Source organism: Parasteatoda tepidariorum, chromosome 6 (genome assembly GCF_043381705.1).
Source record: "Parasteatoda tepidariorum isolate YZ-2023 chromosome 6, CAS_Ptep_4.0, whole genome shotgun sequence".
Classification (NCBI taxonomy): Eukaryota; Metazoa; Arthropoda; class Arachnida; order Araneae; family Theridiidae; genus Parasteatoda; species Parasteatoda tepidariorum.
Window position 1 is genome coordinate 27,601,075 of NC_092209.1, and position 14,891 is coordinate 27,615,965.

The 14,891-nt window shown below is 33.4% G+C and overlaps 1 long non-coding RNA gene across 1 annotated transcript; it reads left to right on the forward strand.

The window, feature by feature from the left end:
• The first annotated feature begins 533 nt into the window (after window positions 1-533).
• Window positions 534-8,430, forward strand: LOC139425753 (uncharacterized). The gene is made up of 4 exons (XR_011636902.1): window positions 534-580; window positions 2,509-2,564; window positions 5,205-5,280; window positions 8,304-8,430. It is a non-coding gene; the product is annotated as an uncharacterized lncRNA (long non-coding RNA).
• The last annotated feature ends 6,461 nt before the right edge of the window (window positions 8,431-14,891 follow it).

Genomic DNA, 14,891 nt, shown 5'->3' on the forward strand with positions numbered 1-14,891 from the left:
AATTAGTGAAAGAAAAAGGAGAACCACTGTAGTCCTAGAGGAGGACAGTGGTCAAGGGATGCAAGTTAAGATATATTTGTGGCCGACACCTGCATTAAAATGTATTCTGTTCTTAGCATCTGTTCTGTTGATTTCTATTCCTCAGTTTGCACGTTTCTCCGCCCCCCCCACCATTTCCAGTCATCTACTTTTTTGGCTGGCAACTATGCTTTTTTTTATTTCTAGGTTTTACTTTCCTCGTATATGTGATGTCGTCTGTCAAGGAGCATCGTGTTTTTATTTATTTTGAATATTTAAGTTTTTATAATTTTTTTAGAGTATTAGTTCGGTTAGTTTCAAAATAATTTATATTCCGTGATTTTTTAATTACCGTTATTATAAAAAAAAAATTTAATTTTAAAATTTTTTTACTCGGAAGTCGTTTTTTTCATGAGACATTTCTAATTAAATGTCGGAAATCTGAGTTATATACAATAACAAAAACAAAATAAAATTAAGAGCTTTAATAAAACATTGTTTTTCTTATTATTTCAGTGAGAGAACATATGAAGTGGAAATATTAAATAAAGGCCAAATAACGGTATGTTATTAAATGCAAATAAAATAATTTGATTTATTTAAAAATATTTGTATTGCTACGCATAAAATAGTGGAGGGTTTGGGCACTTAAAGCGATAGAGAATCGAATTTAAAAAGATTGAGAATAACATAACAACCAAAGGTAATCGTAATCCATTACATTGTGAACTGGCTGCAATATTAGTAGAGCAAGTGAGAAAGGCGATTGTTTATTTATTTACATTTACTTTGAAAATCCTCCAAAACTGAAAGATTTTTGCCACGCTGCAATAAAAAGTTGAACGACTAGTTAGATTGTTAATCGTTTTCTTTTATAAATTTAATGGAATAGTGTTGTTCGCTGCAATCGTTTGATTATTTATTTTACTTTAGTTCTATAAAGTGCTTAGATAATAATTCTTTGAAGATGCCGTGCGTTGCTGAAAACAAAAGTGGAGTTAATATCTCAATTTTTTGTCCTTCTGAAATTTATATTTCTGTAGAATAAAATACGTATTTATATGAGTGACATGTAATAATAATATTTTTGAACTAATAGAAAAATAAATACGGTTAATCGCTTTTGCTTATCGATAGTGTATAAATGCTATTCGATTAAATAATAGTGTAGATTAGTTCATACAATAAAATAATTCAGATACCCTTTTTACGAACAATAGCGCAGTAATTTAGGATTAAAATAATGTGGAAAAAATGTTTCCTAAATTTGTTTCCCCAAAAATGATCTGTTTAAGGAAATTTCAAAATGTACACCGAAATCCACGTAATTCAGTTTTGATTTAAGAAATGTTATTAAAATAGAGCTATAAAAATACACAACTTTTAAACTATAAATTATAGAAAAATATTATTCGTCTCTTTTATAAATATAATGATACAGAAGTAAGCCAGAAAGACTATGACATAGAGACACGAAATTATAAAACGTAGAGAGTCAACTATTCAAATCTATTGTATCAACTAACCCAATTGAATTAGATGACGTCAGACATGACGTCAGACATGATGACATCAGACTAGATCGTCATTAAGTGTTATCGTCCATGGTGTTATCTAAACACTGCCTTGCTATGCTTCTTAACACTGCTTTCTTCAACAGTGTTCCGACAGATATTGTTTAAGTGCAAGCACTTAATTATTTATTCACGAACTATTATGAGCATACTTATTTTATTTCAACAGTAACAAATATTCTAAAATATGCATCTAAAGGCCTGGTTTCTTAGGACAGGACGCCGTCAGCTGGAAATCAGCGCTAACCTCTGATTGGTTCATTTGTGAGTTTGATAGTATACGTCATCGAACGCTCATCTTGAACTACAATTGCCGTCCAACTCAACTGCAGTTGGATTACAACGTGACGTTAACCACAGAAGCAATGGCGGACAACATCCAACAGCACATTGAAATCAGCCCAGATTTTGATTTTGACATCAAACATAGCTTCCTCATTAAACATAGCACTCTTCATTTAGCTCAGCCATAATGTGTTTTTTCTTGGACAAAGTCATTATTTGCTTCCTAAAACACTGGTCGACAATAACAAAATCAATACAAATTCAAAATAAATATTTGCTTACGTTATTAAGGCATGCGCAATGAGAGATAATGTCTGCGTTGGACCGACTGCTCACGCTGAGCTAACAAAAAAGTATTTTTTTGGCGTCAGCTCTACGTCAACTTTCCGCTGACGCCCAGATAGGGCGCTAGTTCTAAGAAACCAAGCCTTGAGCTAACAAACCAGTATTTTGTTGGCGTCAGCGGGACGTTGACGTCCCGCTGACGCCCAGATAAGGCGCTTGCCCTAAGAAACCAGACCTTAAGAGGCTATTAGTCACATTGATTGCATGAAATGTTTGGCAAAAAGGTGTTATTCTTAATTTTCTCATTGTCTTTTTGCAATGTTTAAATGAATTTTTTCAATTTCAGTGTCGTTCTTCGAAATTTGATTTGCTGCCTGGTGGTCTGGAATCAATTTTTTGCAAGTAAGTTTTTTTCAAGCTACCTAATAAATGAAATATTTTCAGGAATGAAAGGTTTGTCAGCAATATCATCATAACCATAATCAATTTTATCATAAACATAATAAAATTAGAACCATCAAAACAGACCGTCAATCTATAGTTTGTACTGAGCAGGAAGAATATAAATTTTATTTTTACAGTCATTTTCTTCATAATTCGAAAACTCTGAACATATTCAACCCTCCCAAAGGGTTTACTCTGATCTTTAAGTAAATATGAATTTTACGAACACTAAAACACACTATTGATAGTTCATCTTTATTTTCTTTCATTTAATTTTTCCCTATGTTTATCATTAAATATCATTATTGTTTCATATTTTTATACTTAATATGTAATATAGTTTGAATTTCACACAGCATCCGGTTGTTGAGTCTTAAAAATCTATATTCTGAATGCATTCAAACAAGTAAACTTTTTAATCAGCTTTTCAGTGTAAATAGATAAGGAAATAAAAATTACGCAAAATTATTCAACTCATTATAAAAAAATAACGCAAGGTAATTACTTTGTATGACAGTTTTATGTGATTCTTAACTTTAATAATTTAAATTACTAATATTTAAATTAATTTACAGCGTATTTCGTAATTGTCGCTTTAAACATATTTTTTCAAAATCCTTCTTAAGAGTGAAGATCAAAATATATACACATCTTGTTTTAAAGAAGCTTTTAAATCAATATTTAAGCAAAGAAAAAAATACTTTTGAAATTTTTACACTCCAAATTGAAGAGGCAGTACTGCGAATTAATTTATTAACTGTTGATCTAGTACCTGGGTTTTCAAGTACCAAGATGCAGTGTTGATGATAATAGGGACTTTCAAAATCTACTAAAATACAATCTATTAAATCTAGCAATTTTAAATCTACTATAATATGTGTGCAGATAATTATGCGCAGATGATTAAATTAATACGGTTCCAATAAGAAGGAGAGTGATCGAAAGTTTGATTCCAACGATATTGCTTCACTCTATTAAAAAAGTCTATCTCACAAATTATTAAAAAAGTCGTTTTTGTTTCAATTTTCATTTCTCATTAATTTATGGCCGATTTTTTGCAAATTTTGGATTTCGCAGTTTAAAATTGCATGGTTAAAAATTTATTTAATTTTTTTAAAATTATAATTCAAGGATAATCCGATAGTATAATTTTAAGACAAGCTTATTTGTTTTTGTTGTTTCTTATGTCACTTGCCAATATCAGCGAGCCTGTTTGGTGAAACCAAGTGAACTTAAAAAAAGGGTGCGTTTCTTCTTTTTCAGTGTCTCCATTTTATGGCCAAGAATACGACTTCAGCCACACATACGTCAGAGGCCGTTTATAGTGTGCAGGAGCCCCCACCAGGGGGGGAGGTATGCGCCCACTTAAAGCTTGGGAGGGGGAATTTTTACACTAAATAAAACGAATAGTTTGGGGGGAATTTAGAATTTGCTCAAGAATGCGCCCAAGAGCTTGGGGGGGATGGGGGCCACTGATAGTGTGGTCCCATTCATACATCATTCGTTCATTCACAGATCGTAATTTTGACCTGAACCAGAGAACGATAAATCTCCGATTCAGTACCCCCAGAGACTTTCATTTGTTATGGGGTACATGGAGAACTTAGTGACCGATAGATTTAATGTGCCCCAGTCACCGTTTACTACACTGGGCTAGATGTCATGACGTTTTGGACATGTTACCAACGGCCTACCAACCAGACTATCCCAGTCGAAAAGTTATTTAATTTCCGAAAACAAATTCAGAGATATGATGAAATTGGAAAAAAAATGAATTTCACTTAAAGAGGCCCAAAATATTGATCACTTTGCTTCCTAAGCTATTAGGACCACATTTTTTTGATACGTCTTCCTTCTTAAATGGTCAAGAATTCGAATATGTTTAATAAAATTGAGGCTAATTCTTAGAAAATTACGTTTCGTGTCTGATTTCGAAACATAAAATTTGGTCGGAAAAATGTTTTAAGAATATTTAAGTACGTGAAAATTATTTTTCTTTTTTTAACTTTGTGCAGTAAACAATGCTTGTTTATTTGACAGAGGAAACAGGGTGGGGTTCAAAAATGATTTTTTGAAAGACCTTTAAGTTACAGCTTGCAATCAAGCCAGTTTTAATTTTCTGTTCAGCTGCCTTTCACAACGCTAATTTGACAGATTTTAATAACAATCTGGTTGTTTTTCCTCTTGCTTGAATGTAAATTTAGGGGCCTCCCAATATATTTTTTTTTGTTTTCTTCATTATTTGATGTTCATTCAAAAAATATGAATTGGTCCATGAAGGGCTTACAAGCTTATGAACTATTTTCAAAAATATTGGTAGAGTCTGCGAGTTTACAAGACTTTAGTTAAGACTATCAGTAGAAATTATGGAAATTAGCATTGATATAAACGTTCAACCACTTTTGTCATCTTTTTACTTCAAATTATTACGTTTCGCTGTACCTAATCTTATGTATTTTACAGAAATCATTACGATACATCATGTATATTCATATGACAGTTATGTAAACTTTAATCATAAAGTGAAAACTGTTTTTTTTTTACATAAAATTTAAAACTGCAATAACAATGTTTAATTTATTCAATGTTTAATTGCAGGCAGAACAACGTATCTCTGACGATTACATTCAATCAATTCCTGTTGACGAAAGTGACGTCAGTTCCCAGAATACAAGTACATCATAAACTTTTATGCTTTCTGTTTTCTTTAATCAGTGGTAGTTATCCCGCACGTAGTAAGTCGCATTTCCATCCGCAGTATACTCCGCTGCGCATAATTTGCCCATTGTATTGAAATGAAATAGTCCCCCAACTTAGCTGCCAATAAGTGAGTAAATTTGACATAAAGAGCTAGATTCTAGAGATTTGACTGGTTCATTCCCATCTCGTGGTCTGACCTAGGATTCTGATCGGAATCACACATTCACTGATGACAGATTATTTATCGTAAGAAACTTTCAGCCCATCATAAATTCTCTCGCGTCCGGCCTGGGATTCAGACTCAAGATTTCATGGGCTCTGTCATTGATGACGCATGATTATTTTTCGTGATAATTTTTCTGTTCATGCTGAAATTTCTTGTGTCTGGAATAGGATTTAGAGTCAGGATTAGGTGGTCTCGATCATTTATCACTGATAATTATTTATCATGAAACAGTTTCAGCTCAAGGAGAAATCTCCCATGTCCGGCCTCAGATTCCAAGTCAGAATCAAGTGGACTCGGTCATTTATGACTCACGATTATTTAACATGAGAAATTTTAAGCTCACAAGAAAATATCTCGTGTATGACCTGAGATTCCGAGTCGGGAATATGTGGGCTCGGTCATTGATGATTCACGATTATTTAGCATCTGAAATTTTCAGCTCGTGATAAAATCTCTCATGTCTGTACTTGAATTCCGAGTCGGTATTAGGTGGGCTCGATCATTGATGACTCACTATTATTTAGCATGAGAAATTTTCAGCTCATGATAAAACTCTCGAGTCTAGACTGGAATTCGGAGTCGATATTAGGTGGGTTCGACCGTTGATGACTCATGATCATTTATCACGAGAAATTTTCAGCAGATTATATTATCTTTAAATACTTCCTTATTTCCATCAAAGTAGGGGAATTCAGTACTTTTCATGACAAAAATAGTGAAGAACATGATTAAAAAAGAAGCAGATAGAAGATAAAGATAGAAGGTGAAGAACATGATAAAGAAAGAATGACATAGAAGATAAAGATAGAAGGTGAGGAACATGATAAAAAAAGGAGATAGGAGATAAAGATAGAAGGTGAAGAACATGATAAAGAAAGAAGGAGATAGAAGATAAAGATAGAAGGTGAAGAACATGATAAAGAACATGATAAAGAAAGAGAATGATATGGAATGTATGATTGCAAAAGCAATGAAGACGCAATACATGCTTACAAAGCCAGAAACTGAATAATGCGTGAGATGTTACAATGTATCTTATTACACAAACTTGGCAGAACATCCTGTTTTTCAAAAGAAAATTTTAATGCAGGTGTTGTAATCTGTCATGTTCCTCTTAAATAAGATGCATATGTCAAGAAATATTGTCGAGGATGCAATTTCTACATTGCGTTATTTCTACTTACATGTAAATGTTTGAATAATAGTTCCGTTTAATTAAATATAAATATATGATTCGGAAATAGGTTATCGGTTTTGTAACTTTGAGTATAAAGCCGAGATCTCATATCTCTTCATCAGTGGCTCCCAATTTTTTTCCGGGTATGGAACCCTAAATGAGCAATCTTCTTTCGGTGGAACTCTGTCTTTAATATGAAAGTATATGAGGACAATTGTGAACTTATAACTAAAGAAAGAATACTTATTTAGAAAATATTGACTTTACTTTGAAGGTTTGCGTAGTTATTACCTCTCCATGTGAGCGCAAATGCTGCTTAGTGTCATCAAAAAGTCCTCCAGGAAAGCTAGTTTGTTCCAATGCTTGATCCAGAAGTTCCTGTGTCTTATGGGTTGAGTTCGAAATTTCACGGCAATGGAATTGAACATTATAGTCTTAAACTTAGAATTGGGTCTGCTGTTCAATGCCGGTTGCTATATTAAATGGGAGGAATGAAATTTACATTATCATTAATAATCATCAGTAATCTGAAATTTCGTTTTACGTCTGAAAGTCATATTCGTAGTCCAGGAACAAAACTTTGTCTAATTGTTTGTTTTTGGTGTTTATAAGCTGATAAAGAATAAAAAATAAGCTTGGTCATGATATGAAAACCCGTTATAATCGTTAAAAATGATTGTTAGAGAAACATATTTTAACCCGTTCCTCGTACGGGGTAAAAAATGAAAATAATCAACAAATCGCTACGAAATAATGCACAAAACTAAAAGACTTATACCGACACAAATGTGTTCAAACAATTTCTTTTTTTTTTTTAAATTTATTATTATATGTTTCCCTTCTCGATTCTATAACGTTATTAATTCAAGCAAAACATATTTTTAGTAGTTCATCACATAAAAATAAAAAATAACTTCATTCAGTATTGTGAGGCAAAATGTTTATGCTCGTGGTCAACTCTTTACAGTATTCAGTCGTGGTAAATTTACCGTAATCACCACAGTACCTGTACCACATCATCATTACCCCATGCTTGGAAACACAACAAATTAATGTTGGACCAACATGGATTGATGGTTTTGTTTGATCGCCCAAGAAAATCAATCCATCATGAGCCATCATATTTGAACGGTTTCCAACTTAATGTCCCCTCAAAAACCATCTTTTTTTTTGATGTTACTGTCAATTCTGACCATCAACTAATATTTTTTAATCATTTTTAACTAAGAAGTTACGATAGCTGATACAGTGAATTGAACTTATCCCCATTGAGTGGTTGGTTACGGCTATATAAAACTCTGCAATGACGTGAGAATTTTCTGACAAAAAAAACGTGTTAACTTAATGACAAACGCCATATAACTGGAGTCTTGCAGCACAATATTACCGATATCGAAAAAAATTACATTGAAAAAAATCAGTAGAATTCATGAAAAACCGATGAAAATCAATAAAAATTATTGCCAGCTGACAAAAAGAAATCAAATTCATAATTCAAAGCATTTAACAAAAATATAACGTAAATTACATAAAAAGTAATCTAAATGTGAAGTCATCAGAGCTTTGTTATAATGGATATTTTCATTTTCAACAGGATCTTGAAGTAGCAAGCAATATAGGTGGCTACCTCGGGCTATGGACTGGTATATCTATTCTCCAGTCGGCTGATTTAGTAGTCAGAATCTACTTAATTTTACTTTATACACTCACCCATTCAAAAAAGGTAAATAATGTATCCTCTGTTTCTTTTTTTTTTATAATTTCACTGTCCCATTTATCTGTAAGAAATAATTTTATACAGCATTGATGCATTTTCATAAGTTTATCCAAGGCATGACTCTATTTTATAGATATTTGATACATTTCTATTGTAACTAACATATAAAATGTCCTAAAAAATCCAATCTGTTTGAAAAATCATATAAAGAAAAAACGGGAAAAAGTAGAAGTATATACCCTCGATTATCCTCTTAGTTTACAAAAAAAGTTACAGTTACAGAAAATTACGAAGTTACTTAATTTGCAGTTTTCTGTCCTAAGTCTGGTCACGCCAATTGAGTAATTTTTTTCTCTTTTTCTGTTTTGTCTTAAGGTTGCAATATGTTGTTGCAGCAAATAATTGTTGTTTGAAAAACATTGTTTTATTTTTTTTCTGGGTAAGCAGCACCAACTATTTACGAACTTTGTAATCAGTTTTTAAAGTTATTGAGAATGAGTTCACTGGCTTTTTAATCAGATCGCACCAAATATCGAATTTTTATATCGTTTCATTTTTCTGGCTACCGTAGACTCGGAATTTTAAAAGTAAAATTAGACCACTAAAATAAGGCCTCCATATAAATCTACCCTTAATTAATTATAAGATGTGCTGCACTTATAACCAGAAGCTAAGAAACACACTATTAGAGATAACTCTATAATAAGTAAACCAAACCAAATGAAATTTTGTATAAAATACATCAAAGAGTGAAAAAGATAATGGCGATGAAAAGATGATAGATGATTATAATTGGCATTACAAAGATAATGTCTCATGAGGCAATTGGCATTATGAAGACAATTACTCGTGAGATAATTGACATTGCAAAGATAATGTCTCACGAGGCAATCGGCATTATGAAGACAATTACTCGTGAGATAATTGACATTGCAAAGATAATGTCTCATGAGGCAATTGGCATTATGAAGACAATTACTCGTGAGATAATTGACATTGCAAAGATACCCTCAATCATGAGGTAATTGGCATTACAGTCAGAAACGCTATATAATAAAAGTACTGCTCAGGTGGAGGATATAATATGAGGAATGACCCCCAGTGACATTAATGCAGGTCTGACAATAAACTCTCGGATTGTTACCGAGATTCCTAAATATTTAAGATCCTGAACCTACTTAACGGAGGTGTGGAATTTATTGTTCCAAGACATTAAGTTTATAGTTCCATAGCACTTTTTGACCTTGTCAATAGCATAAGAATTTGTTTATTTGTTTTGTAAGGAATTTGTTTGTTGTTGTATATATATATATATAGCCCCATATTTCCTCTTAATATTAATTTTTGTTATTATAGTGTAGCATAATATAGTACCATACCAAAGGAAATAACTATAGACAAATTAAGGGGCTCACAATTGGGCATAATATGGCTCACTCGAGAAACCGCAGAAATTACTTAAAAGCTTCTTATGAGTCTGGCACTCAGGTGAACCGGTAGGGTTAAGTGGTATGAAGAAACAAATTGCAAGTCCCAAAGGTCAGTGGTTCAAATTCCGGAAGTGGCCAATTTTTAAAATTATACTTAAGAAATATAATTTTTCCTTTTTGGTCTATCATGCATTGCCAATGATCACGTCATCTCGTGTTCATGAGAATTTTTGTCATCATCGTTTTTGTCATTGCTTTATTGCATTTTCATGTAAAATATCACTTGACATGGTGCACTATTCCGTATGTTATCCGTGATTATGTATTTGATATTTACTTTAGGGAATATTTTTCGGATACTCTTTTTTTCTTTTCTTTTCGGAATCGTTCATTGTATACCACTAAAAATGTTGACCATTTCGGAATTTTCACTATTACTGAATACGCAAACTTCTTTAATTTCCAAACTGTTCAACATTTTACACATTTTACACAACATTTTTAAAAATGCTTATGCCATTTGGAAACTATCCATTCCATTATTGTACTTCCATTTTTAAAATGACGCTAACTGTTCACATTTCCGATTTAACCAACATGCACTCAAGGTTTATGTACCACTTTAAAACTATAAAACACTTTTACTCCACATTTTAAATTGAATTTGAAAAAAAAAATTTCAGAAAAGAAATAATAGTCTTCGGCCATTTGAAAGTCCCAAAGGTAAGAAATTGAACACTGAGATGGAGGAAACATCGTCTGCAGTACGGATATTTAAGAGGTCGTTCATTTCTTCAGTAGCAGATGTCGCAACGTCGAAGTCCATGAAAGAAAAATGGATAAAACTAATGATATTCGTTTTGAATTCAATGGGATTTCTCTATTTTACTTATCACTTTGCATCGCAATATCTTGCTTACGAAACTACTTCAATTCAAATGAGGGAGAGGCCATTATACATAGACCGTCCTGCAATCACTCTATGTGATGCAAATCGGTAAGTAATCTTTGTATGTATAAACGGCTAGCATAACAGAGTAAATTATTGTTAATTGTCTCCTGATTTCGTAATTTATCCTTGCAATGAAATGACCCGGATGTGAATCCCGGAAATGGCTGGCAGATACGGATTGTGACCCAATATCCTTACCCATAGAGGAGCAGCCAATTGTCTACGTGTAACAGCAGCTCGTTGTTAGAACCAAAATCGTATTCTTCTATCAAGCATTTCGATTGAGCAAAATCAGACAGCTATTGTAGCACGTTATTTACGTGACACTAACGCTGCAAAATGGGCTATAAGCGACGGTCTGAGAGGCATGCATGGGGATGTTGCAAAGACATGCCATCGCAATTCTTATTTGCTGCAAAATGGCTGACTCTTCGATATGGTTGCCCCAATGAACTGCTAGCGAAGTCGAGCTCATTACGTTAGAACAATTTAACGTGGACTGATTCAGCGCAACCTTGGTTTCTCGGCTGTCTGATCAAAGTGGTCACCATTCGCTCACTGACTGAGAGTGGTCTATTGGGAACCGAGTCCTCTGTCCATCATGGGACGAAAGCCAGTTGGTTGCAGTTTATTTTATTTTATCACCGTCGTTGAACAGCCGACCCAATTTCGGGTTTACGACTACTAATGTTCAATTCCTCAGCCTTGTTATTTTGAACCCAATCCAGAAGACAAGGGAAATCCTGGATCAAACACTGGAAGAATTTTGTTTTCGTGGAGGACTTTTTGATGGGTTCAACCCGCATTTACCTTGCATGGAGAGGAGAACCATGAAAACCTCCCACGGTTATCCTGATGGCAAAGGAATTCTAACCCATGATATGTCAACTACAGAGGATATTTTACATCGGCACTGTGATCAGTGCGAGCCGGTTGCGGAATTTGTATCGACCAGCTATCGCTGGGATTTGAACCCGGCTCACCACACCGGTAGACGAACGCTTTATCCCCTCAGCCACCATGGTTCAGATGGTAGTAGTTATAGCTTATGTACGTCACACTAAATTGTACAATGGGCTTTGGGTGACGGTATGAGAATCACACCTGAGGATGATCAAAAAACACACAATCACAATTTCGATCCTCTGCAGAGGAGATGGCACTCTCCCAGCACGCAAAGTTGAGCACTTTACGGTCGAGCACTTTTAACGAGGAGAAATACCGCACATCTTTGGTCTCCTCGCAGGCTGATTAAAGTTGTCACTTACCCACACACTGAGAGCAGACAGTGATGCTTGACTTCGGTGATCTGTTGGAAACCGTGTATTAACGATCAGTCCACTGAGGAACCGAAAATCATATGGATATAACTTAAAGAAAAATTATCTCACCGCATTCGATGCACGCGAGCATGAATGTTTTGATACTACGCATATGCAAGAATCGCATATGCAAATCACAAGCAGTGTAAATTGCCCAACAAGTCAGGAGAGAATCGACAATTTTCTGGAATTCAAATTATAAGCTGCCGTTAACTTTCTTAACTTATATTAGGAACGTTCATGACTTTTGTCGCCTTTTTCTATATTTTTGATAATAGTGCCAACGATCACACCACTCATACGTTAAGGAATTTAAACTACATTACTCTCCTAAGAATCAAATTTTAGAATGCAGAAACTCTGTTGGGTTGCTTCCATGTTTGTGTGCACCCTCCGTAACACTCTGTAAAACATAATCAACATCGAATTTTCTCTCTGGTTTTAATCTTGCCACCTTAAAATTATAATTCTCTTAAATTTATTGTAAATGTTTAATGTTTGTAATTCATGACTTTCTTTGAAGACGAAATAGAAAGATTGTCTGCGAAGAACAGCCACATAAATGTGAGTTTTTCAAGTCTGAGGAAGAGTTTTGCAACAAGTATCAGAGTTATTGCAACTTCGACAACATATATTTGGGTGTAAGTCTTATTCATGCTTTTTTTTTATTGTAAATGTATTTGTATTGCACATCAAGCATGAGGTATAAAGTATTGAAATTACAATGCAAAAACTTTTATGTATCAGATGCGAAGTACAAAGTATTCTTATAAAATTTTGGATTGCATCAGATCTAATATATCGAATTTGTGGCATAAAATATTTAAACAAGTTTTATATGTACTTTTCTATTTTGCCGGAGCTAGCGAAAAAGTTGCCAATGCAAAGTCAACGGGGACAAGTAACTTTTTTTTATTTTATTTTATCTTTTGTTGTGATGCTTCTCTAAAAAGACAAATAAATATATAAAACAACTAAATTTACTTGAGCAAACAAAAAAGAAAAGTACGGCTTGTTATATGTATATTGTTAAAAAATAAAATGAATCAGATACGAAGTACAATAAGGTATTCAAGTTAAAAATTACTTTAAAGGAATTTTTGAGACGTGGGGGCTCAAGGAATAATATAGCCTTCCAATGAGGTAAACCGGTTTCAAATCTCAGCGATAACTGGTTTATACGAATTCCGCACCCGGTTCTCACTGGCCCCAGTGTTAACGTAAAATATCCTCAGTGGTAGACGGGTCATGGGTTAGATTCCCCTTGACGTCAGGCCAACCGTGGAAGATTTTCATGGAGCTCCTCCTCATGTAACGCAAATGAGAGTAAGTTCCATTAAAAAATCACAGTCATTATTTGTTTTGCTGGAGAAATTAATTTCCACATTATGTTCAAAAGGGTTTGGAATAAAAAATTGACTTAAACCTGATGAATTAATCAGAAATGTTTATTCGTGGTTGCATGACCCAGTTTGTTATTCTAAACCATTTTTTTCGAATTTGTTAATTTAGTCTTTATTTTCTTGTGCCTTTCTTTACAGCGAATTTTTATTTTAAGAAATGCTGTAAAATTAATAAATACTTGCAATTTCGGTAAGTGTTATATAAATGCTCTTTTATTTCCTCTAAGAAATAATGTACGTCGAAAATATGTTTAATTCTTCCGAAGTGACATCACTGTTTTACGACTGCACATTAGCGTGCGAAAGAGTGACCAAAGTGATAAATTATGCTAGCTCAAATATTAGTGATACGTCACTCTAAATACGCATTTCCTGTTAACGCACAGTCACAGGAGCATTCAAAAATGCATCGTTTGACAGACCGCGAAGATTTGTATTCATCAAATTCGAAAAATTAGTTGTGTTAAAACACTGTTCGTATACTAAAGTAACGTAAAAAGTAATTGCTAGGAATCACTACAAACTGCTTTTTTTGTATAGCACACTTCTTTTTTTTAAAAAAAGTACCACACTACACTACAAACTACGAAAAAAGGTAACGACTACAGTAGTTTCACTACTTAGTGCTCTTCTTCCCACCACTGCTCGCAGATAATCCCTCCAAAACCTTACGCTTTGTGTGAATTTTATAATTCATATGATATTCCTACATAATTATTCATATAATTTTTTACGGAATTAATCAAGTAGTAATTAAGTAGCGTGCTACTTCTGACCACTGATCACAGATAATCCCTGCAAAACCTTACGATTTGTGAGAATTTTATAATTCATATGATATTCCTACCTATTTATTCATATAATTTTTCGCGGAATTAATCAAGTAGTAATTAAGTAGTGTGCTACTTCTGACCACTGCTTACAGATAATCCCTGCAAAACCTTACGATTTGTGCGAATTTTATAATTCATGAGATATTTGTACGCAATAATTCACAATTTTTTTTACGGAATTAATCAATGCATGGTATAAAGCGATAATAATACTTTATAATATACCACAAAATCGCATGATTCTTGTATACCTAAATTTAAGAAAATAATCTACGCTGTTTTTTGGAAGGAAAAAACTGTCAGAAACCAAGAGTGTCATTCAGCATTTGTCCCTTTTTTTACAGCTAGCTTCTCCAAGACTTTATCCCTCGTAAGTCTTGTGAAATTTAATCTTCGCTTAATGTATTCTGCAATAATATTTTGTATTAGAATAATATATCGCTTAATTGCGGGATTATGAAATAATGAAATTTATGAAAAACTCAAACCAGCGTTTATTGAGAGAAGTAGAAAGATCTCAAGTAT